The sequence below is a fragment of the Lupinus angustifolius genome, unplaced genomic scaffold (genome assembly GCF_001865875.1).
Source record: "Lupinus angustifolius cultivar Tanjil unplaced genomic scaffold, LupAngTanjil_v1.0 Scaffold_468, whole genome shotgun sequence".
Classification (NCBI taxonomy): domain Eukaryota; kingdom Viridiplantae; phylum Streptophyta; class Magnoliopsida; order Fabales; family Fabaceae; genus Lupinus; species Lupinus angustifolius.
Genome location: NW_017727855.1, coordinates 191,073 through 194,954, shown reverse-complemented (window position 1 = coordinate 194,954; position 3,882 = coordinate 191,073).

Sequence of the window (3,882 nt, the reverse complement as noted above, 5' to 3'; positions counted from 1 at the left end):
CAGGTGTTCCTAGACCACTGATACATAACAAGTGGTATTAGAGCTAGTATGACGTGCTAGCTCAACAACATCTGCGTGATCCGAAGGGAATCAAAATGGGTTCCACCAACCCCTTTGGCGGTGATGGTGCATCCATTAACCGCCCTCCCGTATTCAGTGGCGAGGGTTAAGCCTACTGGAAAGTCCGAATGAAAATATTCATTGAGGCTATTGATTCAGATATTTGGGATTCCGTAATCAGTGGCCCCTTCGCCCCACTTCACTTAGTGGATGGCAAACCGAAAGAAAAGCCAAAAATCCTAAGGACCGATGAGGAGCGTAAGAAGGTCTAGTTCAACCTTCGCGCCAAGAACATCATTACATCGACCCTATCCTACGATGAATTATTTCGAGTGTCCCAATGTCAAAGTGCCAAGGAAATGTGGGACACTTTACAAGTGACTCACGAAGGCACTAGCATAGTCAAGCACGCCCGGTTATATGCGCTAACTTACGAATATGAATTGTTTTGTATGCTACCGAATGAATCAATCGGCGATATGCAAAAATGATTCATTCACATCATTAACCATCTTATTGCTATAGATAAGGTGTTCACTAAAGGAGAGCTCACTCATAAAGTCTTACGCTGTCTTGACAGGAGATGGCAACCTAAAGTAACAACAACGCTCTTTGGAAAGCTTCAAGAGCATGAGATGGAAATTGGGCGTCTGACAATGCATGAGGAGTCCGATCGCAAAAATAAGGGAATCTCTCTCAAAGCTTCAACATCACAACCCATTGAAGAGATAGATAATGAAGACTCCGATTCAGACATTGACGAGGAAACGCTAAACCTCCTAGTAGAAAAATTTGGAAATTTCTTGAAGAAGAAAGGAGGACTTAGACGATTCCAAAAGAAAGAAGTGCGAGAATCAACAAAGAAAGGCAAGACAAAAGAGCGCTTCACTTGCCATGAATGTGGTAAGTCAGGACATATGAAGTATCAATGCCCTACTTACCTAAAAAGAGTTGATTCAGAGAAGAGCAATCCCCGGGACTTCAAATCAAAGAATTCATACATCGTTTGGGATGTACCGGAGGAAGAAACGACATCAAGCACCTCAGATGAAGAGGGGACCGCGAAGCTGTGCTTAATGACTATTACAGATGAGGCTTGCGGATCAGGTAGCAAGGACACTTCAGATGAGGTATACTCTGACACATCCTCTTCTTCTTTTGACTCTCCCTCATATGAAATATTATATAGTGCTTATGTTGAGATGCATGAAGAACTTAAAAAATTAGCAAAGTTAAGTAATGAGAGAAAAAGAATAATTTTGCTAAACCAACAAAAAATAATTCAACTCTAGAAAGAATTAGATTAATTAAAATTGGAAAGAGAAACATTAGATCTAATTTTTTCTTGCGCTTCATGTGATTGCTCAAATTATAACATATGTCACAATGCTACTTGTGAGTCTTACGAGGGCATGAAAAACGAAAATTTTAAACTGAATGAAAAACTCACAAAACTCACAAATAGTAAAAACCAATTAGACACATTGCTTAGCAAAACAAGAAATATAAGTGACCATACTGGATTCGGATATGTTCCCCCATCCCATAAAAATAGACCATATAGGAGACCTCTAACACACCAATATAGAAACTTAAATAAGAAAAACAGAGTTTCTATATGCCATTATTGTGGCACTTATGGCCATACCTTTCATTCCTGTTATATTAGGAGATATGGGATACCCAGTGGTGTTTACGCTTGGGTAAGGAAGGGAGATAACTCCCTAGTCATTAACAAAAAAGGACCCAACATAAGTTGGGTACCTGAGTCTAGCATGTGATCTATATTGCAGGCATGCCATCGAACACACGGACAAAATTGGTATCTTGATAGCGGCTGTTTGAGACATATGATTGGGGACAAGTCGAAATTCCTAGACTTGTCGTTGAAAGAAAAAGTTGAAAGAAAAGGGATTCATCACTTATGGAGACAACAACAAAGGAAAAATCTTGGGCAACGGGAAGATTGGCAACCCAACACACACAATAATCGAGAACGTTCTCTACGTAGAAGGTTTGGAACACAATTTATTGAGTATAAGCAAATTATGTGACCAAGGTAATATTGTAACTTTTGATTCTGACTGTTGTATCATTTGTGATGATTTATCTAATAACGTTAAGTTTGTCGGGCATCGGGTAAATAATATCTATATGGTTAATCTGGAGGATGTCACTTCCATTTTCTCAAAATGTCTTATTTCAAAAGAAGATGACATCTGACTTTGGCATAGACGCGTCGCTCACATACATGTGAAGCATTTATAAAAATTATCGAAAAATAACTTAGTAATTGGTTTTCCAAAACTCGATTTTAAAACTCAAGATTCCTTTGACATGTGTCAGAAATGTAAACAAGTCAGGAATTCTTTTAATAAAAAGAATGTGATATCCACTACTAGACCATTGGAGCTTCTCCATATGGACTTGTTTGGACCATCACAAATTATGAGTTTTGATGAAAGCTATTACGCCTTTGTTATTGTCGACGATTTTTCTAGATTCACTTGGACTTTATTTTTAGGATCAAAGAGCGATGCCTATAAATATTTTAAATGTCTAGCCAAGCAAATCCAAAACCAGTCTAACCTAAATATTATTTACATTCGATCCGACCATGGCGGAGAATACGAAAATCATAAATTTAATAAATTTCTCTGATAAAGAGGGTATTTTGCATCAGTTCTCAGCACCACGTATCCCTCAACAAAATGGAGTTGTTGAGAAAAATAGAGTTCTAGAGGAACTCGCAAGGACTATGCTAAATGAAAGCAAGGTCCCACAGTATTTCTGGGCTGATGCAGTTCACACAACATGTTATGTAATAAATAGAATATTACTTAGATATACCTCTTCAAAAACTCCTTATGAAATTTTTAAAGGTTGAAAACCAAATATTGCTCATCTTCATGCTTTCGGTTGCAAACGTTTTATTTTGAATAATGGAAAAAGAATTTTAGGAATATTTGACTCAAAAGCTGATGATGGCATATTTTTAGGATATTCATTACATAGCAAAGCATTGCATGTGTTTAATAAATATACCATGCAAGTAGAAGAGTTTATTCATGTCCATTTTGACGAATCTTCTCCAAAAGAGAAGAGAAAGGTCATTTATGATGATATTCCAGGTACACTTAAAGAAGTACCATACCAGGACATAGAAGAAATCCAACAAGAAGTAGAGCAAACAGAAACAGAGCAACATCAGGAAATGCCTATCGGTTGGAAAACTAAAAAGGATCATCCACTCGATAAGGTGCTAGGTGATATAACTACGGGAGTGGTAACCCATAGCTCTTTACGAAACTTTTTTAATTTTGTTGCAGTCGTGTCTCAAATAGAGCCTAAGACCATTGATGAAGCCATCAAGGATGTACACTGGGGTATAGCTATGCAAGAAGAACTAAACCAGTTTAAGCGAAATAATGTGTGGGACTTGGTCCCCAAACCAAAAGATCATCCCGATATTGGCACCAGATGGGTCTTCCGTAATAAGCTAGATGAATCTTGCTTAATAATTAGAAATAAGGCTCCCCTAGTGGCCAAAGGCTACAACCAGGAGGAGGCATCGATTATGATGAGACCTACGCTCCTGTAGCCAGACTTGAGGCCATTAGGATGCTCTTGTCATTTGCATCAATCATGAACTTTAAACATTTTCAAATGGATGTTAAAAATGCCTTTTTAAATGGATATATTCAAGGGGAGGTGTACATAGACCAACCACCAGGGTTTGAAAACTTCAAATACCCGAACCATGTATATAAACTCAAGAAGGCCCTATATGGCCTAAAACAGGCTCCCAAAGCCTGGTACGAT